General features: G+C 34.6%; 1 long non-coding RNA gene across 2 annotated transcripts; it reads left to right on the top strand.

Annotated features, from left to right (window-relative positions):
- The first annotated feature begins 580 nt into the window (after window positions 1-580).
- Window positions 581-22,970, top strand: LOC128549469 (uncharacterized). 2 transcript variants are annotated; one of them, XR_008367715.1, is made up of 6 exons: window positions 581-1,066; window positions 14,266-14,462; window positions 14,915-15,031; window positions 15,470-15,638; window positions 17,592-17,729; window positions 22,875-22,970. It is a non-coding gene; the product is annotated as an uncharacterized LOC128549469 (long non-coding RNA). The 2 variants fall into 2 exon arrangements; XR_008367714.1 differs by lacking the exon at window positions 581-1,066 and having other exon boundaries at window positions 13,689-14,462.
- Window positions 22,971-25,630: the final 2,660 nt, after the last annotated feature.

Raw genomic sequence — 25,630 nt, 5'->3', positions numbered from 1 at the left:
AACTACATATCTTTAAAGGATTATAAGGATCATTATATTAGTTAAATAAAACATATTTCTTGTGATTTATTATTTATTATTTGTGTTAAATACCTGTTTATTTTGCCGTATTTACGCACTCATATCATATCGGCAGACATTTTATGTTAGAATGTACTCGATAAATATTCGAGATACAGTGATTCAGTCTTAAAAGAAAACAAAACAAACAGTTGAGAAAAGATAAAACAAGGAGTATCATCGTACATAAAATGACGTGGCTCTACTGAACATAACGGTGTTTGATCATTTCTTATGCCTTTTTAAGTGAAAATTTTAAGTAATCATCTCTTTCGCACTTCTATATGCGTCTTTGATTAATTAACTAATTAGTTACTAAATACGGCGAAATAAACAGGTAAATCACAATTTTTTAGTAAAAAATAAGTCACAAAAATGTAATTTATTTAACTTATATTATAATCCTTTATAACAAAGTTTATTAAAACCGGCTACCTTGACTTCCGTGTTCATATATGATATGTATATATATAGAACCGGCTACCTAGACTAAAGGTCTTTGGTCTAGGTAGCCGGAACCGGCTACCTAGCCACTGCCTTTCAAAAAAATCCTTATTTTTTTCTAGTGGTGTTAGCAAATTTGCCATAAATTATTGATTATGCAATTAATTGTATTATTTCTTGATGTATTTACTACAGAATATATCTTTTTATAACACAATGGTAATTTTAATGTTTTAAATTCTACAACTTATTTGTGATGAAAAGTCAAATCTAAATCCACGGGAATACGAGAAACTCTTGATCCATTTCTGTGGGTGAGGGTGGTATCAAATACAGTAACAAAATAATTAAATGGGATAATTTCAGTAACATTTTATTACTCCATCTGAAAGACAAGTGAATTTTCTACATAATAACACCCAAATGCTGTTTATGAAATGGTTAATCTGTTACTGGGAATAAAAACAACCCCTTAGGCCCCCGAGAATATGAGAAAACAGGATAGATAATTTTAGTGATCGAGCAGCCCTTTTTTTATGGTTTGGCAGATTCCCTAGAGAGCGTACGTATTCGTCCGGAACCGCTTCTATAACCAAAATAAACAGAATTTTATTTCTATGCATAGCTGCCAAAATCCACTTTTTTTTTTTTTGGTAAATGTCATGCATATTGTTCTCTTAATTAATTTTACCGTGCCCTTGCATTTATCTGCGTTTACTGTCCGCCATATTGTTGTTGTTATAATCTTGACTGCCAGAAATGTCGAAACCCAACTGGTTCAGCAGTAGTATGTTCAGGTATAATCCACAACCTGGCACCACAGAATTGGAATGATAAAAACTAGTATACGAATAAACTAGGGCTGTGGATCGTCAGACAAGTGGCGATCCAATCCGATCCGCGAGTCGGGGCTGACGATTCACAGATCGAACCACGGATTACCAGCAGCAATGAACATAATGATACAAAAATGCAAGCCTGTTATTTTTGTACTTCTTTCTTTATGGAATCTAAACTTTGCAGTTCTCATAGTGCTCAGTTAAATAGTTTTGACCTATGTTTAATGTTTTGCTCATTAATTAATGTCAGGTTTCGCAGGTGGACTTGTTGGGCCATTCTTGCAGATGAAGGATATGACGTCGGTCATTAATATCACAATATTTAGTAACAGTTCCGCACTTTTTGATAAGAAAATTTTATTTGTTGGACAGAAATTTCGTATCTAACTTTTTATTGAATTTAATTACTTAAATGATAAATGTGACAGATTTCATATTAATTTTAATTCGAATATAAGACCAATGCTAACTCTACCTTAGACATCTGTTTACATCCGGTTTAGAATCTGACAACGCATAATCGTCGTAAATGTGCAAGAAAATTCATTGAAGACGTTTAATGTGGCTTTAATTTAGTTTTATTGATAGAATTTTACATATTGCATGTATTAATGAAAAAGATCGCGATCCAACGATCTTGACAATGACGAATATCCGTACTCAAACTTTTGGTCAAACTCGTGGATATCCGAGTACTCGGATACCCGTTACAGCCCTAGAAAAAACACGTGAAAACTCACTTTCCCGTTTTTAGCTCACCTGTCACATAGTGACAAGGTGAGCTTTTGTGATCACCCGTCGTCAGTCCGTCCATCCGTCAACAATTTCTTGTCTGCACGATAGTGGTTTCATTTATGATTTTATTTTAACCAAACTTGCACACAACTTGTATCACCATAAGATCATGGTTCCTTTCTTGAACTGGCCAGATCCCATTATGGGTTCCAGAGTTATGGCCCCTGAAAGGGCCAAAATTAGTTATTAGCTCACCTGTCACTTAGTGACAAGGTGAGGTTTTGTGATCACCCTTCGTCCGTGCGTCTCGTGCGTCCGTGCGTCAACAATTTCGTGTCTGCACGATAGTGGTTTCGTTTATGATTTTATTTTAACCAAACTTGCATATAACTTGTATCACCATAAGATCACGGTTCCTGACTTGAACCGGCCAGATCCCATTATGGGTTACAGAGTTATGGTCCCTGAAAGGGCCAAAATTAGCTATTTTGACCTTGCCTGCACAAAAGCAGCTTTATTTATGATTTGATTTTTACCAAACTGGCACACAACTTGTATCACCATAAGATCTTGGTTCCTTTCTTGAACTGGCCAGATTCCTTTATGGGTTCCAGAGTTATGGCCCCTGAAAGGGCCAAAATTAGCTATTTTGACCTTGTCTGCACAATAGCAGCTTCATTTATGATTTTATTTTAACCAAACTTGCACACAACTTGTATCACCATAAGATCTTGGTTCCTTTCTTAAACTGGCCAAATCCCATTATTGGTTCCAGAGTGATGGCCCCTGAAAGGGCCAGAATTAGCTATTCTGACCTTGCCTGCACAATAGCAGCTTCATTTATGATTTGAATTTAAACAAACTTGCACAAAACTTGTGTCACCATAAGATCTCGGTTCCTTTCTTGAACCGGCCAGAACCCATAATGGGTTCCAGAGTGATGGCCCCTGAAAGGGCCAAAATTAGCTATTTTGACCTTGTCTGCACAATAGCAGCTTTATTTTTGATTTGATTTTAACCAAATTTGCACACAACTTGTATCACCGCAAGATCTTGGTTCCTTTTTTGAACTGGCCAGATTCCTTTATGGGTTCCAGAGTTATGGCCCCTTAAAGGTCGGAAATTGGCTATTTTGGCTTTTGCAGCCATATAGAGACTTCATTTATGGTTTTATTTGATAAAAACTTCCAAAATATCTTCAACAACAATAAATCTTAGATTCCATGACAAATCAGATCCAATCGTCGGTTCCAGAGTTATTTTATATCTGATTACCTCCCCTGATTGTAATCAAAATGGATTTATATCACTAAGTCCTTATAGGACTTATTTGAAATTTCATTATTGTCATTAGTTGGACTGAGAAAATCAGGGTAGATAACTATGGACTGATTTTATGTCAAATTACCTCCCTTTATTTCAAATTAAAATTGGTATATCTCTGTAACTAATGAAGATACTGATCTGAAATTTCATTTATGTAAACAGATTTATTTGGCAGAGCCTTCTTTTGTTCACTTACAATATTTTTTTTAATTACTTCCCTTTTACGTTACTATAAATAGCTTATTTTAAGTAACTTTTTTATTATTGGCCGTAGGGAAATACGGAGACCACTTTTCTGTGGTACAACATGGATGGTACCTCCAATTTTTAGGTGCATTTTGACATATCTGTACCTTGTAAGAATTGTTTTTTCTTCTTTGTTAAATTTCTTCCCTTTGTTGTTCCTGTCCTTTGGACTTAAATATTTTTACTGAGGACCTACTTGTCCTCAAGTGCAATGATAACAGGTGAGCGATATAGGGCCATCATGGCCCTCTTGTTTTGACCTTGTCTGCACAAAAGCAGCTATATTTATGATTTGATTTTTACCAAACTGGCACACAACTTGTATCACCATAAGATCTTGGTTCCTTTCTTGAACTGGCCAGATTCCATTATGGGTTCCAGAGTTATGGCCCCTGAAAGGGCCAGAATTAGCTATTTTGACCTTGTCTGCACAATAGCAGCTTCATTTATGATTTGATTTTAACCAAACTTGCACACAACTTGTATCACCACAAGATCTTGCTTCCTTTCTTTAACTGGCAAGATTCCAGTATGGGTTCCAGAGTGATGGCCCCTGAAAGGGCCAGAATTAGCTATTTTGACCTTGTCTGCACAAAAGCAGCTTCATTTATGATTTGAATTTAATCAAACTTACATAAAACTTGTGTCACCATAAGTTCTCGGTTCTTTTCTTGAACCGGCCAGATCCCATAATGGGTTCCAGAGTTATGGCCCCTGAAAGGGCCAGAATTAGCTATTTTGACCTTGTCTGCACAATAGCAGCTTCATTTATGATTTGATTTTAACCAAACTTGCACACAACTTGTATCACCACAAGATCTTGCTTCCTTTCTTCAACTGGCCAGATTCCATTATGGGTTCGAGAGTTATGGCCCCTTAAAAGTCGGAAATTGGCTATTTTGGCTTTTGCAGCCATATAGAGACTTCATTTATGGTTTTATTTGATACAAACTTCCAAAATATCTTGAACAACAATAAATCTTGGATTCCATGACAAATCAGATCCAATCATAGGTTCCAGAGTTATTTTATATCTGATTACCTCCCCTGATTGTAATCAAAATGGATTTATATCAGTAAGTACTAATAAACTTTGATAATGTGGCAGTTGAGTCCAATAAGTCCAGGGATGTTCAATGATAATCAGTTATAGATCTATTGTAAAGCAAATATTGGATTTACCTGTATTGGAAAATAAACAGTGTCGATTGTATTGAGGTCAACTGCCACATTATCAAAGTTTATTAGTACTTACAGGACTTACTTGAAATTTTATTATTGTTATTAGTTGGACTGAGACAATCAGGGTATATATATATATATATGGACTGATTTTATGTCAGATTACCTTCCTTTATTTCAAATTAAAATTGTTATAACTCCATAACTAATGAAGATACTGATCTGAAATTTCATTTATGTCAACAGATTTATTTGTCAGAGCCTTCTTTTGTCCACTTACAGTATTTTTAGCTCACCTGTCAAAAAAGTTGACAAGTGTGAGCTTTTGTGATCGCGCGGTGTCCCTCGTCCGTCGTGCGTCCGTGGGTCCGTCCGTGCGTCCGTAAACTTTTTTCTTGTGACCACTTCTAGAGGTCACATTTTCATGGGTCTTTTGAAAGTTGGTCAGAATGTTTATTTGATGATATCTAGGTCAAGTTCGAAACTGGGTAAAGTGCCTTCAAAAACTGGTCAGTGGTCTAAAAATAGAAAAAACTTGTGACCTTTAGAGGCCCTATATTACACAAGATCTTCATGAAAATTGGTAGATTGTTTCACCTTGATGTTATCTTGGTTTAAGTTCGAAATGGGTCACGTGCCTTCAAAAACTAGGTGTAGTGTCTAAAAATAGAAAAAACCCTTTTGACTCTCTAGAGGCCAATATTTCATAAATCTTATGAAAATTGGTCAGAACGTTCACTTGATGATATCTAGGTCAAGTTCGAAACTGGGTCACGTGCCCTTTAAAAAACTAGGTCAGTAGGTCAAATAATAGAAAAACCTTGTGACCTCCTAAAGGCCCTATTTTTTATGGGATCTGTATGAAAGTTGGTTGAGTGTTGTCTTGTTTATATCTAGGTCAAGTTCGAAACTGGGTCACGTGCGGTCAAAAAACTAGGTCAGTAGGTTTAAAAAAAGAAAAACCTTGTGACTCTTAGAGGCCATATATTTCATGGATCTTTATGAAAATTGGTCAGAATGTTCACCTTGATGTATCTAGGTCAAGTTTGAAAGTGGGTCACATGCCCTCAAAAACTAGGTCAGTAGGTCAAATAATAAAAAACCTTTTTTGACCTCTCTAGAGGCCTATTTTTTATGGGATTGTATGAAAAATTTGGGTTGAATGTTCATCTTGATGAAAATTAGGTCAAGTTCGAACTGGGTCATGTGCCTTCAAAAACTAGGTCAGTAGGTCAAATAATAGAAAAACCCTTTTAATCTTTAAGGCCATATTTTTCATGGGATCTGTATGAAAATTGGTCTGAATGTTCATCTTGATGATATCTAGGTCAAGTTCGAAACAGGGTCATGTGCGGTCAAAAAAATAGGTCAGTAGGTCTAAAAATAGAAAAACCTTGTGACCTCTCTAGAGGCCATACTTGTGAATGGATCTCCATAAAAATTGGTCAGAATGTTCACCTTGATGATATCTAGGTCAAATTTGAAACTGGGTCACGTGCCTTAAAAAAACTAGGTCAGTAGGTCAAATAATAAAAAAACCTTGTGACCTCTCTAGAGGCCATACTTTTCATGGGATCTGTATGAAAGTTGGTCTAAATGTTCATCTTGATGATATCTAGGGCATGTTTGAAACTGGGTCAACTGCGGTCAAAAACTAGGTCAGTAGGTCTAAAATTATTAAAATCTTTTGACTTCTCTAGAGGCCATATTTTTCAATGGATCTTCATGAAAATTGATCTGAATTTTCACCTTGATGATATCTAGGTCAGTTTCGAAACTGGGTCACGTGCGGTCAAAATCTAGGCCAGTAGGTATAAAAATTGAAAAACCTTGTGACCTCTCTAGAGGCCATATTTTTCATGAGATCTTCATGAAAATTAGTGAGAATGTTCACCTTGATGATATCTAGGTAAAGTTCAAAACAGGGTCACATACCTTCGAAAACTAGGTCAATAGGTCAAATAATAGAAAAACCTTGTGACCTCTCTAGAGACCATATTTTTCAATGGATCTTCATGAAAATTGGTCAGAATTTTTATCTTGATAATATCTAGGTCAAGTTCAAAACTGGGTCATATGAGCTCAAAAACTAGGTCACTATGTCAAATAATAGAAAAAACGACGTCATACTCAAAACTGGGTCATGTGGGAAGAGGTGAGCGATTCAGGACCATCATGGTCCTCTTGTTTTTATTACTTCCCTTTTATGTTACTATAAATAGCTTATTTTTAGTAACTTTTTTATTATTGGCCGTAGGGAAAACACGAGACCAGTTTTCTGTGGTACAACATGGATGGTACCTCCAATTTTTAGGTGTATTTTAACATATCTATACCTTGACAGATATTTTTTTTTTCTTTTTGGTTAAATTTCTTCCCTTTGTTGTTCCTGTTCTTTGGACCTAGATATTTTTTCTGAGGACCTTCTTGGCCTCAAGTGCAATGATAACAGGTGGGCGATATAGGGCCATCATGGCCCTCTTGTTAAATGTTATTTGCTTTCAACATGTTCAACATGTACTATGTTAAAATTATTTAAATATAAAATAATACTGATTTTTATTTGTATCATTACATGTTTATAGATGTACAAACTAATTTAATTGCCATTATTAATGATTAAAACTTCATGCGGATTCTTTGATCAGTTTGTAACACTTTTGCATTTAATTCAAGTTCAAAGGTGTGATCAATACTAATTAACAGAAATTACTTAATTTGTTTTAACTGTTTCTTTTATTGTTTTATACCTTTTAATTTTACATTTCAAGTTTATTTCGGATTGCTCCAATGCTGCCTATTTCCACATTCTTTCGTACTAGTTTATTTTATCATTCCAATATGGTGGACAGTATGCGGCAAGTATACTTTTGGAGACACGGTATTGCACAGATAAATGAAAGCTAGGGCATTACTGAAAATTGAAATGTTAAATTTATTAAGATAATATTAAACATGCATAATACTTACCAAAAGAAACAAGTGAATTTCACAGCTTTATGCATAGAAGTAAAATTCCAGTTCTCTAGCCAATGCACGGTACTTAGGCTAGAGGACCGGTTCCGGACAAATAAGTTCGCTGTCTAGGGAACCGATTCCGGTTCTCCAGCCACTGCCTTTTAGTTTTGGGGAAGGGTGGCGGGTCCTTTCAGAAGGGGAAATTTGCTTCGTAAACAGTCAGGGGTGTAACTGTTTTAAGTTATGTAACCTATTTCAGTTACTTTTTCCAGCATTTTATAACCTATATATGAGTTATAAAATATAGATAACTCAGGTAAGTTATTCAAAAAAAAACCTTTTTGCTGTTCTCACAAATTGACCTTCAAAGTGTAATTAGTAGCAAACTGTGGTTAATCAAATTCTCTTTTAGTCTGATCATGGCCTGATGAGCATAATGGGATGTTAAGAGTTTTATAGCTTTAAAACCATTTGCTAAGACTTTATCAGCCTTGCGTAAAAAAATTTACTGCATAGCTGGAAAGATAAAAGGGCAAGGATTCAGGAAATGATTGCATTAGTCACATTCAAAATGAGGAATTGGCACAGCAGGGCTTTGTAATATTTTATGATAACTGAAACAAGTTATGAAAGTAAACGCAATAACTCAAATGGGTTATAAAATGCGATAACTTGAAACAGTTACACCCCTGACTGGTAAAATATCAGATTGGGGAATTTTTTTATAAAAAAAAACAACAACAACAAACAGATTGGGTAAGATCAGGGTCTCCCCTGGCTCTTTCACACTTTTAGCCGTGACTTTAGCCAATTGCAAGATCTTGGAATCATTTCATAGCCCAAGGTGCGAGAATTAGTAGCCATTATTTTTTCTTTTAAATCTCTATTTAACATGTTTAATTTTATATATTTTAACCAAGCAATTTGCCCTTGAACCATTTCATCCTAATATCACATTGAATCAAAAATAGTTTATAATCTTCTCATTAAAATGTTTTCATTATTTTCCAGCAAAAATAATTGCTCTGTGTATAAAATTATTCCTTTAAACATGTAAAAGTTTGCAATTTTTTAATTATCTCCATTTAATGGACATTTTTTCACTACTTAGATGTTTATAAAGCATTAATATTTAGCTCTTTATTTTTGACCTTTTTATTTCAAACTTAATATATGGTCATTTATTAAAAAACAGAGTTATCTTTTTGTATTTTATGACTTTTAAAAAGCTTTTTAAATGCTTAAAATTTCATTATATATGAATTTCAGTTTATAATCTATTCTATAATCTGTATAGCGAAAATACCATCTAAAGGTATGATTAGCACTTTGATTTGAGGCTCTTGGGAGGTGCTTTAAAAAATTCTTTGGGCACCTGAAAGAACCAAACAAACTGCTTTAGTTCATTTGTATCTAAAACTTTCTTCACTTAATTTTTCCGAACTCGACTAAAATGTAACGTACCCGTAGATTGAAATGAACACGATTGAAATCTTTGCGTCGACTGAAATGAACGCGAGTGAAGTCTTGGGGATAAAAGTATAATTTATTATTTTGCCTTGGGAATGGGGCCAAATTTTGGTCCCAAAATCGGCGTAAAAAAGGGCGGTAATCACAAGAAAGATAACTCTTGCAAATCCTTGTTGCAGGATTTCCGAAAAATGTGCCCGCAAAGAAAATGAAATGCTAGCATTCGCTTTTCAAACCTATCTTATCATGTTACATAGAGGGTATTTAAAATACTGTATGATTTTTAAGACTTAAAAAATGTGCAGTTAAGAAGTTATACACTGATTCCAAAGTGAAAATACCATGAAAGGAAGTATAGAATATACAGAATGACAACAGGAGATAATCTCATGTGAGATCATATCAGCCATTATGTTAAATTATTGAAGCATTTGCCGATTTGATCAATCGGGATCAAATCAACAGACGTTAATTAAACTATTCCACTGGCGATAGTCCAGCTAATTTGACGCAATCTGTGGAAACATTGACATAATTTTTTCATTATCTCCACTAGCGTCAAGTATTCAAAACACCAAAATAGTTAAAGCGATTTCCGATGAAATTTTCATAGCTGTCAATGCTTTACATACGTCAAAATGCTGATTATTTTACGAATTGCCTGTCTTACATAATCAAAAGGGGTTTCAATTCCTCTTTGATTTATGTAGAAATTATCAAATAATATCCAAAATTACAAATTTTCTGGTGCACAAGCGATAAAACCAATACAGTTACCTGACTGTGTACTGTGTTCCTTCAAAGTATTGATGTTTAGATTGCCTGTCACAAATATAAAACAATCTGAACGTCAAATTATTTTGACTAGGTCAGCACATTATAATAAACAGAAGAAAGTGTCTAGCCGTCCGGCAACCAGACACCTAGCCTGCGTACTAGACGTCCAAGGCAAATAATTTTTTTTTCACAGCACAAATTTTTATCCTTCTGCTGTCTGCACATATATTTTTATGCCCCCGAAGGGAGGCATATTAGTTTTCAACTGTCCGTCCGTTTGGTTTGTTAGTCACAACGTTAACTTTTTGCATGAAGGCACTTTACTCGCGAACCACTGCACCCAGGACCTTCAAACTTCACATGCTGATAGTACTTATTGAGTACACGACCCCCAAGGACTTTTAGGTCACCAGGTCAAAGGTCAAGGTCACCAAGTCAAAGGTCAAGGTGCTGCGGGGGCATTTGTCACCATTAGTGACAGCTCTTGTTAGCTCGACTATTCGAAGAATAGTCTAGCTATTCTACTCACCCTGGCGTCGGCGTCGGCGTCACACCTTGGTTAAGTTTTTGCATGCAAGTACATACAGCTATCATTTAAAGGCATATAGCTTTGAAACTTATTTATTCTTTTTCTAGGTCAATTACCAACCTCACTGGGTCAAGTTCCATAACTCTAACATGTATTTTGAGCAAATTATGCCCCCTTTTGGACTTAGAAAATTCTGGTTAAAGTTTTACATGCAAGTTACTATCTCCAAAACTAATGCAGATATTGAATTGAAACTTCACATGTGTCTTCGGGGTTATAAAACTAGTTGATAGCACCAAGTCCATAACTCTGACCTTCATTTTGGCCAAATTATGCCCCCTTTTGGACTTAGAAAATTCTGGTTAAAGTTTTGCGTGCAAGTACATACAGCTATTACTAAAAGGCATATAGATTTGAAACTTATTTTTTCTTTTTCTAGATCAATTACCTACCTCACTGGGTCAAGTCCCATAACTCTGGCATGTATTTTGGCCAAATTATGCCCCCTTTTGGACTTAGAAAATTCTGGTTAAAGTTTTGCGTGCAAGTACATACAGCTATTACTAAAAGGCATATAGATTTGAAACTTATTTTTTCTTTTTCTAGATCAATTACCTACCTCACTGGGTCAAGTCCCATAACTCTGGCATGTATTTTGGCCAAATTATGCCCCCTTTTGGACTTAGAAAATTCTGGTTAAAGTTTTGCGTGCAAGTACATACAGCTATTACTAAAAGGCATATAGATTTGGAACTTATTTATTCTTTTTCTAGATCAATTACCTACCTCACTGGGTCAAGTTCCATAACTCTTAACATGTATTTTGAGCAAATTATGCCCCCTTTTGGACTTAGAAAATTCTGGTTAAAGTTTTACATGCAAGTTACTATCCCCAAAACTAATGCAGATATTGAATTGAAACTTAACATGTTTCTTCGGGGTTATAAAACTAGTTGATAGCATCAAGTCCCATAACTCTGATATGTCCCCTTTTGAACTTAAAACTCTTTTGATATTTAACATTTTGGGTAATAATTTCCAGCTTCTGTGACAATATTTCGAATAGTCGAGCTTGGCTGTCTTATGGACAGCTCTTGTTTTTATTAGCTCACCAGTCACAAAGTGACAAGGTGAGCTTGTGTGATCGCGCAGCGTCCGGCGTCCGTGCGTCCGTAAACTTTTCCTTGTGACATCTCTAGAGGTCACAGTTTTCATGGGATCTTTATGAAAGTTCGTCAGAATGTTCGTCTTGGTAAATTCTAGGTCAAGTTCGAAACTGGGTCACGTGCCTTCAAAAACTAGGTCAGTAGGTCTAAAAATAGAAAAACCTTGTGACCTCTCTAGAGGCCATATTTTTCACAAGATCTTCATGAAATTTGGTCAGAATGTTCACCTTGATGATATCTAGGTCAATTTCGGAACTGGGTCACGTGCCGTCAAAAACTAGGTCAGTAGGTCTAAAAATAGAAAAACCTTGTGACCTCTCTAGAGGCCATATATTTCAAAAGATCTTCATGAAAAAATTTGGGCAGAACGTTCACCTTGAAGATATCTAAGTCAAGTTTTGAAACTGGTCACGTGCCATCAAAAACTAGGTCAGTAGGTCAAATAATAGAAAAACCTGTGACCTCTCTAAAGGCCATATTTTTCATGGGATCTGTATGAAAGTTTGTCTGAATGTTCATCTTGATGATATCTAGGTCAGGTTCGAAACTGGGTCACGTGCCATCAAAAACTAGGTCAATAGGTCAAATAATAGAAAAACCTTGTGACCTCTCTAAAGGCCATATTTTTCATGGGATCTGTATGAAAATTGGTTTGAATGTTCATCTTGATGATGTCTAGGTCAAGTTCGAAACTGGGTCACGTGCGGTCAAAAACTAGGTCAGTAGGTCTAAAAATAGAAAAACCTTGTGACTTCTGTAGAGGCCATACTTGTGAATGGATCTTCATAAAAATTAATCAGAATGTTCATCTTGATGATATCTAGGTCAAGTTCGAAAGTGGGTCACGTGTCATCAAAAAGTAGGTCAGTAGGTCAAATAATGAAAAAACCTTGTGACCTCTCTAGAGGTCATATTTTTCATGGGATCTGTATGAAAGTTGATCTGAATGTTTATCTTGATGATATATAGGTCAATTTGAAACTGGGTCAACTGCGATCAAAAAATAGATCATAGTCTTGAAATAGAAAAACCCTTTTGACCTCTCTAGAGGCCATACCCTTGAATGAAATCTTCATGAAAATTGGTCAGAATGTTCACCTTGAAAGATATCTAATTCAAGTTTGAAACTGGGTCACGTGCCATCAAAAACTAGGTCAGTAGGTCAAATAATAAAAAAACCTTGTGACCTTTCTAGAGGCCATACTTTTCATGGGATCTGTATGAAAGTTGGTCTGAATATTCATCTTGATGATATCTAGTTCAAGTTTGAAACTGGGTCAACTGCGGTCAAAAACTAGGTCAGTAGGTCTAAAATTAGAAAAATCTTTTGACCTCTCTAAAGGCCATATTTTTCAATGGATCTTCATGAAAATTGGTCAGAATTTTTATCTTGATGATATCTAGGTCAAGTTCAAAACTGGGTCACATGAGCTCAAAAACTAGGTCACTATGTCAAATAATAGAAAAAAACAACGTCATACTCAAAACTGGGTCATGTGGGAAAAGGTGAGCGATTCAGGACCATCATGGTCCTCTTGTTGAATCATTCAGTGGCTTTGTAATCTCTCTAAAGAAACTAGAGAAATCTTCCTTTATAATGGATGAATAAGTGACTAGTCATATTGAAAGAAATCAAATACATGTAGCAGAAAAAAAGCAATTAACTGAGGTCACTTTTGTACAAAAAGCCTGAAAAAGTTTTTACCTGTCAAATCAGGACATGACAGTCTTTAACACGGGATCAGACATTTGCCCCCCCTAGGACATACAACCCTTTAGCACCTCATAAAACTTTATCAGTAATATTTATTGTCAAAACACAATTGATTTGTCATTTATACACACATATATTAGAGTCCAAAAACAATTTCATTCCTGTAATTAAAACTAACCAAAAAGTGGTGGTTGTTGCTATATACATTTTAAGTGTTCCCTTGTTGCGATAGTTTCACATGTAATTGTCTAAGTAATCATAATTAATAATGCCTGAATTCACCTTAATCAGGCCCAAAAAGCCCTAAACTGTTGTTATTTAACCTTTAGCCTGCTGTTGGCAGTGTCGGCAAGTGATTCTGCCTTTGCGACCAGTGCATAAAGTCTGTTGGTAAATGAATACTAATCAGTTAACTTGAAGTCAATGTTGACTGTAAGATATTTTGAAGACTTTGTGAATTACCCTTTACCCTCCTAAATTTCTAAAATGGACTGGTCTATCATTCAATCTGGACAATACAATTTATCATTCAGGGGGGTGTTCACTGAAAATTTATTGATAGCATAGTGAACAGTGCAGACCAAGATCAGCCTGACCATCCATGAGTTAGGACCACGTGTGAGGCACATGCTGTTCTCTATGACATTATTTGTACTCAATCTCTGTTTCATATGGGGAATTGGCAGTTACAGAGAACAAGTTTGTACTGCTACAGAATCCAGGAACACTGGTAAGGTTAAATGCCTGCCAGAAAAAAACTGAAATATTGTTGAAAAATAGCATTGAACTCAAAATAAAAAACAAACAAATCTTTTGCAGTGCATTGGGAAGTAACAGTAAAGCAGAATACCTACAGTCCATGAAGTTGAGAAATGAAGAAATGCAGCTCTGAATTGTTTAATACGGTGTGTGGGGAAAACATTGTGGATATGAAGCATAGAAATCATGTGTCAAGCTGAACACAGACAAAACATGCTTTTTTGTAAAAATAAAACATATTTTACAATGGAAGGGAGGTAACTCAATTTAAAAAAAAGAACACTAAAAGGCTATATTAAAAGAAATTGTTCTTTGTTTCATATAAAATTTAACTACTTGAACAGATCTATTTCGATACAGTTTCTGTATTTTCTCTCTATTAGAGACCTATTTTCTACAAGATGTTCATACATCTGCTTCAAGAAAACGAAAAAAATGCAAGTCATCTGAAGTCAGGTACCCTCATATAGCAGTATTTCAGACAGCGGTCTGCAGAATTAACACCCTTCTTTCGTTTTCAATTAAATAACCTGAAAAAATGCAGAAAGAAACATGAAAAGTGCCTTATTTTATGAAAAATAAATAGTAAATATCACTGAGGAACTTTTTTCAACCAAATTGCAGCTATATAACCAAAATGTCCGTGCTTGATTTTATTGTGGTATATGTGCATCTAATACGTCTTTGAACTTTATATTTCTTTTTGCAGTGTGAAGTAACAGTAACACGGAATGGCTGGAGACCATTAACTTAAGAACTGAAGAGATACAGGTCATTGTTCTATATGGTGATTGATGGAACCATGGTGCAGTTTTGAATTGATAAGGTAGATCATTGATACATGTTTCCATGTAACCATTAGAGGTTACTGGCAAGCAACCTATGTGAAAAAAGCTTCGGACCAAGGGAACTAACTTTTGCCGCACCTCGTATTATTACAGATAGTTTGTTTTCAGACTCCTTTCCACATACTACAAACCTTCCTGTTCTCTGATGCATGAAGACTGTTTTAAATCTACTTGAATGATTTTACCATTATCATACAACTTTACATTTATTGAAGGTAACTTTGAAATTCAAGTATATAATGTTAGGTATAGTGCTTATTATCTTTTACACATGTTTACTGATGGAATGTCTGGCAGTCCATCTAACTGAAGTGTAGATAATTTTCATTAAATTTGTGAAATAACTTTTTGAATATGCGTCTTTAGATTTTGATGGATTTACAAAATGTTTTCAAGAAATTCCACTTTATTTGTAGGTGTGCAGTTACAGAAAAGCAGAATAGCTACAGACCATGAAAGTTAGAAAATGAAGAGATGCATGTCTCAGTTCAGCATGGTGTATATGGGAAACATTGTGTATAGCAGACCTCTGTTCAACATGGTGTATATGGGAAACATTGTGGGTCACAGACATGAAATGGTTTGGTAAGTTATCACACCATAAATTTGTATTTAGAATTGTTTTCCTGTAAATCCAACTGCACTTTTTAAGCCAGATTTTTTTTACTTTACAGTTGAAGGGAGGTAACTCAAATTTGAAAAAAAAACACACACAAATGCCCTTGCTTAATTCTATTTTGGTAAATTACAGGGTTTGTTTTCACAGATTGTTTTACTAAAACAGTTAAGAAACAAGTCAAGGTTTTAGGTTTCTGTTCAGGTATAATGACATGCTACACCAGCAGCCTGTTAAAGATATTTGATGGCCGAGATTTGATTCATACCAGATATTTTCTGTTCTGTTCTTCCTCTTTCTATCATTGGTCCCTTAACCTTTACAATGCTGTAGACAGTTGATCCTGCCTTTGCGACCAGTGTAGATCATGATCAGCCTACGCCATCCTTGCAGTCTGATCAAGATCTGCTCTGTTTGCCATTCTGTCAGTATCTTTTTGGTAAACATCCGTTTTAACAGTTAATGGTACATGTACTGTCCAAATTGAAAGATAGACAAGTGCATGATAGAAATTTAAGAGGGAAAAAATTTAAGACTATCCGTAAACATATTCCTTTTTCCTTTCTGTTCAACAAATTTACATTACAAGCATTGATTTTGCAATTATTCAGATATGCAAAATAACGGGAAATTAATTTCAAGGAAAATCAAATTGACATGAATTTTGAACGCAAGTTATTACATGTATTGGTATTTTTTTTTTTTCTTGTTTAGTCTAAACCTTTTACTTACAGACATAGATTCACTTCAGAATATTTTTTTTTTTTTTTTTTTTTTTTGAGGCCCCAAATGGGTAACCCTGTTTATTTTCCCCATCATAGGTATAACTAGGGTCGGAGAACCATCCCTAATTAACCTTACACACAACATATTACAACATATACATATATAATACTGTACTTATTTTAAACATCAATATTTTCATATAACAATACTATCAATACTATTACAAGTATGGTATAAAAGGTCATAAACGGGTACCCAAGGAACATTCTTTTTAGCAAAACCATATCAAAAAGGTGAAAAAAAGAAAAAGCGGTTTATACATGTATATATATAATGATGCTGATGAGCATGCACAAACTAAGGATTAGTAATTATGAAGTATAATTGTAATATTATATTATCTAATACAAAGTTAACATTTATCTGATGAATAATCTTACAGTTGACCAGTTTTTTGTTTTCTAATCTGTAATGTTCAAATTCTTATAAATTTCCCATGCTAATGAAAGGCTCTTCTTAAACTCCAGTAACAGTTGGTATAATTCCTTTTCTTTTGCACAAATAAATATATCGTTTTATCTCCAGAAACTAAATATCATATTCAACATTTCTTGGTTTAAAACTGAAGGATCCAAGTAAAAAACATCCTTTTTTCATACATTCCATATTTATATTAACATTTGCACATATGTCTTTTATTCCGCTAAGTAATTCTTGAACAATATGACGATTCCAAAATAAATGTAATAAAGTTTCTTCTTCCATTCCGCAAAATGTACATAAATTATCGTTTCTCATATTCATTTTATACAACAAAGAGTTTGTACCTAAAGTTCTATGTACTATTCTAGTTTGAAACCACTGAATATATGAATCTCTTGTATATTTGAAAGGTAAACTATATATATATTCCCAATCTAAAAGACTAATATTAAACAAAGAGTTCCATTTTAGTTGACTTGTTGGTTTTTCATTATTTTTTATAAATATACTATAAATAGTTTTATTGTTTTTCAGAATTACAGGCATTAAATAGCTACTGATACTTCAGAATATCATAGCATGAAATTTCATAATAGGGAACTTAGTTTCAAGCTACAAGTTAGGAGTTTTAGATGATTATCGTTAAATTGTAAAATTGCTTCTCATAATATATTTCTTTCTAAACATTTTGAAAACTGTCTCTTCTTTTGTAGTGTGAAGTAACAGTAAAGAAGAATGGCTACAGACAATTAGTTCAGAATTGAAGAGATGCAGGCTTTTGTTTTATATGGTGTATGAGGGAACCATGGTGGAAATTTGGATTTCATGGCAGTCATAGAAATATCTAATAAGTAACCAGATAATTTTTGTTAAGAATAATTTACCACTTAAAAACTGCATTTAGAGTTACATAAGAGCTGAACAGATATCAATACTTTAAAAAGCAGCAACAAGTGTCTAATCTTTTACAATTGAAGGGAGCTAACTCAATTTAAAAAATACATATTAAAATGCTCTTGCTTTCATATGAATTTTCACTTTCAGAATCTCATCAGTTTTCTAGTTTTCGCAGTGTTGAAACGATTGAACAACCGAAACAGAAATAGCGATGTGATTTCAACATTTGTTGAAATATGATAAACATGGTCAAACTTGTTCTAGGTTGAAATTTGGATAATTACCAAACAAAGGTATGCTTATTCCTTGAGATGTTTTTTGAAAGGCATGTTTCAAGTGTTCCCCAGTCAATGTAAGTCCAGAAGTCCAGAATGACTTACTTGAGCGGTAGGTAGGGTGAAATCAGTTGATTAAATGGTGAATGTTTTGATGATGCATACCAAAAAATGAATGAGTTTTATCAAAAATAAGGGAAATTTTCTTAATGCATGTCACATTATAAGAATTTCTTATATTTTTATACCCCCACAAAACGAAGTTTAGGGAGGTATATAGGAGTGAGCTTGGCGGTCGTCGGTCAGTCGGTCGGTTGGTTGGTCCATTGGTTTTGCATGGTTTCCGGATGATAACTCAAGAAAGGATTGACCAATTGAAATAATTTTTGGTACACAGGTGTAACATCAGAAAATACAGGTCAAGTTCGAATTTTGGGTCAGTAGGTCAAAGGTCAAGGTCACAGTGACCCTGAACAGTTAAACAGTTTTCGGGTGATAACTTGAGAACGCTTAGGCCTAGGATCATAAATCTTGGTACACAGTTGTAACATCATGAAATGCAGGTCAAGTTCGACTTTGAGATCTGTAGGTCAAAGGTCAAGGTCACAGGGACTCGGAACAGTTAAATGGTTTCCGGATGATAACTTGAGAACGCTTGGGCCTAGGATCACAGATATAGGTACACAGGTGTAACATCATGAAATGCAGGTCAAGTTCGACTTTGAGGTCTATAGGTCAAAGGTCAAGGTCACAGTGACTCAGAACAGTTAAATGGTTTTCGGATGGTAACTTGAGAACGCTTGGGCCAAGGATCATAAATTTTGGTATACAGATGTAACATCATGAAATACAGGTCAAGTTCTACTTTGAGGTCAGTAGGTCAAAGGTCAAGGTCACAGTGACTCAGAACAGTTAAACGGTTTCCGGATGATAACTTAAGAATGCTTGGGCCTAGGATCATAAATTTTGGTACACAGGTGTAACATCATGAAATGCAGGTCAAGTTCGACTTTGAGGTCTGTAGGTCAAAGGTCAAGGTCACAGTGACTCAGAACAGTTAAATGGTTTCCGGATGATAACTTGAGAACGCTTGGGCCAAGGATCATAAATTTCGGTACACAGGTGTAACATTATGAAATACAGGTCAAATTCGACTTTGAGGTCAGTAGGTCAAAGGTCAAGGTCACAGTGACTTGGAACATTTAAACGGTTTCCGGATGATAACTTAAGAATGCTTGGGCCTAGAATCATAAATTTTGGTACACAGATGTAACATCATGAAATACGGGTCAAGTTCTACTTTGAGGTCAGTAGGTGAAAGGTCAAGGTCACAGTGCCCTTGAACATTTAAACGGTTTCCGGATGATAACTTAAGAATGCTTGGGCCTAGGATCATGAAAATTGATAGGGAGGTTGGTTATGACTAGCAGATGACCCCTAATGATTTTAAGGTCAGTAGGTCACAGGTCAAGGTGACAGTGATCCAGAACATTTAAACAGTTTTCGGACAACTTGAGAATGCTTGGGACTAGGATCAGGAAACTTAATATGGAGGTTGGTCATGTCAAGCAGATGACCCATATTGATTTTGAGTTCCAAAGGTCAAAGGTCATTTAAACCTTTTACGGACAATAACTTGAGAACACTTGGGCGGAGGATCATGAAACTTCATAGGGAGGTTGATCATGACTAGCAGATGACCTCTGTTGATTTTGTGGTCAGTAGGTCAAAGGCCAAGCAAGTTCGGCTTTGACATTGGCTTAGTTCTGTGACAAGGCCATATTGTGGGGTAATAATTCGTCAATCTTGTGACAACTCTAGTTTTTGATTGATCACGATTTCAGCCTTTATTCATCCCTAATTTCGTTTAAAACACAAATTTGCGGGGCTTTGTATTATATTGTATTGTACGCCCTATTGAAATGATAGTGAATGACTTATTTTGATTTCTATACACAAGATTGTACTATTTATTGTAAATATTTTGGTACGATTTTGTCCATATTGTTATTACTAATTGCGATTTCAATTGCAAAGAAATGGCACCAGACTTTGAAATAATAATTAAACACAACTTGATTCAAAGCTGACGAAAATTGAAACACACGACAGCATTACAAATAAGAAAGTTTTATTCACAAAAGATATCCTAGTGTCCTAGTAATCCCAAAAGAAGTTAAAAATAGCAATAGAATGATAATAGCAATTAGAAAAATCAACAATTAAAACAGCAAAATCTGCTGCTAGTAAATTAGAATCGCCCTTGAAAATAGTACCAAATAATACTGTTGCTTAGCAAACAAATACCATAGCTTAGGCAAGTTAAACAGTCTAAATTAATGACACTGGAAAATAATTACGGAGAAGAATTCTATAAGACTTGTATTCCATTCTTATCATTTCCTTCTTATCTTGTTCAAACTATGATGTATGTATTTAATATGTACATGTATTACTGGGAATAAAATATGTTTTAACTAAACTAAACCAAAAATTAAGGCTTAGACAAGTTAAGCAGTCCAAATTAATGACACTCGAAAAAAATAAGCTGCTTAATCATAACCCGAGAAAAAGAAAAATGCTGCAAAAGTGTTTTAAAATGACTTGAATTTTCAAAATGCTAAGCATGATTATATATTGTAATACCACTCTTACTGTAGTCTTTATTACATGAAAATTAGGTGGAACTGTTGTTTAAAGGGTGTGTTTTCATCATTTGATAAAAAAAAATAACACAGGAAGAGAAAGAAAGCCACTAAGCCCTCACCCCGAAACAAATAGATGACAGCACACAAAAATACTGTCTCATAAACAAAGATTATGGACAGGACTACCCATGCAAAAACAGGGCCTTTGCAGAATATACTTTTTATCTTTGCCAAATATTTGCCATAACCTTTGCAGAACTGTTGCAGCACATGAATGCTGAATATAATCCACATGACGAGTAGAAATGAACAAAACGTGCAACTATGTCTGCAAAGCTTTTGCAAATATACACTACCACACAGAATGCAAATACTTCGCAAACAATTTACAATTCGCAGCTGAAACTTCGGCAAATAAATCGCAAAGTGATAGCAAAGGGTTTTTGGGCAACTTGCCTGCAAATAATATAAAGGGTTTTTTGGGAAAATACAACAAATAGAAAAAAAATAATTTCTGAGGTTCAAAAAAAAGGGACTTTGTTTAAAATATCGAAAAAAAATGAAATTTTCAAAAAAACCAAATTTGCAGTTAAATAACTTTAAAAGTCAATCTTTGGGCATTGATCAACAGTAACAATAACAAAAATCAAGTAAAATGCAATTTTAAAAACAATCCCTTTAAATCAAAAAAAAATTTTTTTAATATATAATTTTACTTTTGATTAACATTCCCTTTTTCTACATCCCTGCAATTTTCCTTTTGGGTTTTTGGAATCTTTTTTGCAATAAAATTTGGGAAATGGCATTAACCTTTTTAAAACAAAGTTTAATCCAAAAAAAATAATTAAATATAATAATTTTAATTAACACAATTTTTGCATAAAAAAAAATTATTTCTCCCAACCTGTTTTTAAAACCATTTTCCCACAATATTTTCAAAAACCCCCTCCCCATTTAAATAAAGACCAATCAAAAACAAAGGGTTAATTAATTCCAGTACCTAAGCTACCCAGGAAAAAAATTTCACTATGTTAATTTTTTTTGAAAATTTTTTCTTTTTTCTTTGGGTCCCAAAAGTGTTTTTTGGGCAAAAAACCTTTTGGCTAACAAAAATGACAAAGGTTTGTTTCCCATTTTGTTTTTGCTGACTGTTTAATTTAAAATAAAGAAATTTTGTTTGAAAAAACCTTTGGCAGTCGTAATTTTTTAATTTTTAAATTTGAAAACCCTTTCCCTTCAGTGTGAAACTTTTTTTGCAGACTTTTTTAAAAAGTCTGTTTGAAAATTTATTTTTTGCAATCACTTGGAAAAATATTTTTTGAAAAAACAAATTTTTTTTAAAAAAAAATTCGGGAAAAAATTCATGACAAAGGGTTAAATATGTAGGGGAAAAAAGCACAGAAATGTGTTTTGAAAATTTTAAACCCCTTTTCCAAAAACTCAAAAGGGCCCCGTCTCCCCCCCGTTGTTAAATTTTTAAATTACCGGTTAGTTTGTAAGGAAAAACGGAAAAGGGAACTGGGCCGGGGCCCGGGAAGAACCAATTGTGTTTTTGGGTTTTTATGTATGTAGAAAAACAAAAGTTTACATCCAAACTAAAATCCTAAAATCATGAAAAATTTGGTACATTTTAACATATGATTTCCCAAAAAACATTCAAAAACTGCTGGCTTACTTAAAAATAAATTTTTTAAAAACACGTCCTTTTATAAAACTTAAAAGGGAAAAACCCCTTTTTAAAATTCGTTTGACGCTTCCTGAATTTCAACAAAAATTTGGGGTGATTGTTTTTGATTACAGAAACATAACGACATATTTAAACCCAAATTTAAACTGATAAAATCAAAGGGGGCATTATTTCTTCAAAAAATAAACAAAGGGATTTCTTTTAAGTTACAGAAAAAGGGAAAAATAAACTCCCTTAAAAGGTTTAAAAATAAGAAAAAAATTACGGGGCAGCAGGTAAACCCAGAAACTGAAATTTTATAACCCACATCGCAAATTTTCTGTTTTGGTTGTTCACTGTTTTTTTAAAACTGTGGTTTTGGGATTGATTTAGGGACGCACGGGTATTTTTTTTTAAATTTATGGGTGCTTTTCCCTAATTACAGTAAAAGCAGCAAGTTATATTTTTTATACCAATTTACCACTACCATACCATATAATATTTTAACAGGTCTATAAGACAGTGATGTGTGTATCAGTCTGTCCGGCTCATATGTGTCTGTCCAGTCGACAAATTGGCAATGGATGTGTAGATTTTCAAATAATTGGCAGAGTTTTTTCACAGTTCCAAAACAATTTTTAAAGAATTTTTTTAAGTTTTAGGGCGCTATACAAAGTGTCCCAAGCTGTCCTTACCCGGACCCGGCATTGGTTTTCTTCTATGTTAAAGTTTTGATGCCTTTCCCCCTTTAATCTCTGAATAACTTGCGGATTTGTTTCAATCTTAAATGGTTTTGCTCATCACAAGGCCAAAACTCTCACTACCAATATTTTTTTAAATAATTTCCCCCTTTTTTACTTTGAATGTTTTGATGTGCTTTCCCCTTTTAAAACTCAGATATTACTGAATAGATTTGATTCAATTTGAAAAAGTTTAATTTCCCTATAAACCCCTATCCCCCCAAAGCCCCAAGGGTTTTTAACTCCGGGGAAACCCAAAATTTCCTTAATTAAACTCCCTTTTTTGCTCACCTGTCACAAAGTGACAAGGTGAGCTTTTGTGATCGCGCGGTGTCCGTCGTCCGTGCGTGCGTCCGTAAACTTTTCCTTGTGACATCTCTAGAGGTCACATTTTTCATGGGATCTTTATGAAAATGGGTCAGAATGTTCATCTTGGTAAATTCTAGGTCAAGTTCGAAACTGGGTCACGTGCCGTCAAAAACTAGGTCAGTAGGTCTAAAAATAGAAAAACCTTGTGACATCTCTAGAGGCCATAATTTTCAATGGATCTTCATGAAAATTGGTCAAAATGTTCACCTTGATGATATCTAGGTCAAGTTCGAAACTGGGTCACGTGCGGTCAAAAACTAGTCAGTAGGTCTAAAAATAGAAAAACCTTGTGACCTCTAGAGACCATATATTTCACAAAATCTTCATGAAAATTGGTCAGAATGTTCACCTTGATGATATCTAGGTCATGTTCGAAACTGGGTCATGTGCCCTCAAAAACTAGGTCAGGAGGTCTAAAAACAGAAAAACCTTGTGACCTCTCTAGAGGCCATATATTTCACAAGATCTCCATGAAAATTGGTCAGAATGTTCACCTTGATGATATCTAGGTCAAGTTCGAAAGTGGGTCACGTGCGGTCAAAAACTAGGTCAGTAGGTCTAAAAATAGAAAAACATTGTGACCTTTCTAGAGGCCATATATTTCACAAGATCTTCATGAAAATTGGTCAGAACGTTCACCTTGATGATATCTAGGTCAGTTTCGAAACTGGGTCACGTGCTTTCAAAATCTAGGTCAGTAGGTCAAATAATAGAAAAACCTTGTGACCTCTTTAGAGGCCATATTTTTCATGGGATCTGTATGAAAGTTGGTCTGAATGTTCATCTTGATGATATCTAGGTCAAGTTTGAAACTGGGTCACGTGCGGTCAAAAACTAGGTCAGTAGGTCTAAAAATAGAAAAACCTTGTGACCTCTCTAGAGGCCATATATTTCATGAAATCTTCATGAAAATTGGTCAGAATGTTCACCTTGATGATATCTAGGTCAAGTTCGAAAGTGGGGCACGTGCCCTCAAAAACTAGGTCAGTAGGTCAAATAATAGAAAAACCTTGTGACCTCTCTAGAGGCCACATTTTCCATGGGATCTGTATGAAAGTTGGTCTGAATGTTCATCTTAATGATATCTAGGTCAAATTCCAAAGTGGGTCACGTGCCATCAAAAGCTAGATCAGTAGTTCAAATAATAGAAAAACCTTGTGACCTCTGTAAAGACCATATTTTTCAATTGATCTTCATGAAAGTTGATCTGAATGTTCATCTTGATGATATCTAGGTCAAGTTCGAAATAGGTTCATGTGCGGTCAAAAACTAGGTCAGTAGGTCTAAAAATAGAAAAACCTTGTGACCTCTCTAGAGGCCATACTTGTGAATGGATCTCCATAAAAATTGGTCAGAATGTTCATCTTGATGATATCTAGGTCAAGTTCGAAAGTGGGTCACGTGCCATCAAAAGTAGGTCAGTAGGTCAAATAATGAAAAATCGTTGTGACCTCTCTAGAGGCCATATTTCTCATGGGATCTGTATGAAAGTTGGTCTGAATGTTTATCTTGATGATATCTAGATCAAGGTTGAAACTGGGTCAACTGCGATCAAAAACTAGGTCAGTAGGTCTTGAAATAGAAAAACCTTGTGACCTCTCTGGAGGCCATACCCTTGAATGGATCTTCATGAAAATTGGTCAGAATGTTTACCTTGATGATATGTAGTTTAAGATTGAAACTGGGTCACGTGCCTTAAAAAACTAGGTCAATAGGTCAAATAATAGAAAAACCTTGTGACCTCTCTAGAGACCATATTTTTCAATGGATCTTCATGAAAATTGGTCAGAATTTTTATCTTGATAATATCTAGGTCAAGTTTAAAACTGGGTCACATGAGCTCAAAAACTAGGTCACTATGTCAAATAATAGAAAAAACGACGTCATACTCAAAACTGGATCATGTGGGAAGAGAGGAGCGATTCAGGACCATCATGGTCCTCTTGTACTTAGAATGATGCACTTTCATTCTGTCTCAGGTATTACTAAATGGATCTGATTCAAACTTAAAATCGTTATTCAACATCATCACTTACATCATATGACACAAGGGCCATAGGCCATAACTCTTGCCACAATATTTCACTTTTTATTTAGAATTTCAGATTCAAAGTTTTGATGCTCTTTCACTCTGTCTCGGATATTACTGAATTGATT

Source organism: Mercenaria mercenaria, chromosome 16, assembly GCF_021730395.1.
Source record: "Mercenaria mercenaria strain notata chromosome 16, MADL_Memer_1, whole genome shotgun sequence".
Classification (NCBI taxonomy): Eukaryota; Metazoa; Mollusca; class Bivalvia; order Venerida; family Veneridae; genus Mercenaria; species Mercenaria mercenaria.
The sequence above is the reverse complement of the archived record's forward strand: the minus strand, read 5'-3'. Positions and strand labels throughout refer to the sequence as shown.